Source organism: Rhagoletis pomonella, unplaced genomic scaffold (assembly GCF_013731165.1).
Source record: "Rhagoletis pomonella isolate Grant_MI unplaced genomic scaffold, Rhpom_1.0 Rhpom_scaffold_00776, whole genome shotgun sequence".
In the NCBI taxonomy this organism is placed as follows: domain Eukaryota; kingdom Metazoa; phylum Arthropoda; class Insecta; order Diptera; family Tephritidae; genus Rhagoletis; species Rhagoletis pomonella.
In genome coordinates this window covers 8,270-8,751 of record NW_023459330.1, presented here as the reverse complement: position 1 = coordinate 8,751, position 482 = coordinate 8,270, and positions in this window count along the sequence as shown.

Here is a 482-nt window from a genome sequence, read left to right as displayed (position 1 = left end):
CTTCAGTTCAGTGATAATTGGCTTGCGCAAGTGAAATGAAGGTGTAGAAAATCTAACGGTTATGTCGAATTTCTCCAGCAATGCAACGAATGAACCAACCGCGAACCATTGACGTTAGACTGTAGTGGCGTCGGCGGCGATGACGGCGGCAAGATGTGGACGTGGAAAGTAGGTATGCAATAGAATGAAGTAGAATATTTAGAAAGTAAATGAAAAACGCGTATTTGTATATTAGGGTGTAAGTTTTTACGATACTTAGTCGAAATCAGTGGTCTACTTTGTAAACGATAATAATCCGAAAAAATTACATGCAAGAATCCGAATGGAAGAAAAAGTCAAATAAAAAAACAAAAACAGGCAAAAGTTGCACTTACAAAAGTGCATAGCTACAAAGTGAAAGGGTCAAAGGAGAAATAGCAGTACTACTTACAAAAGGGGAAATACTTTGCAGTATTAAGAAATATAAATCTAGTGAGCGCAGG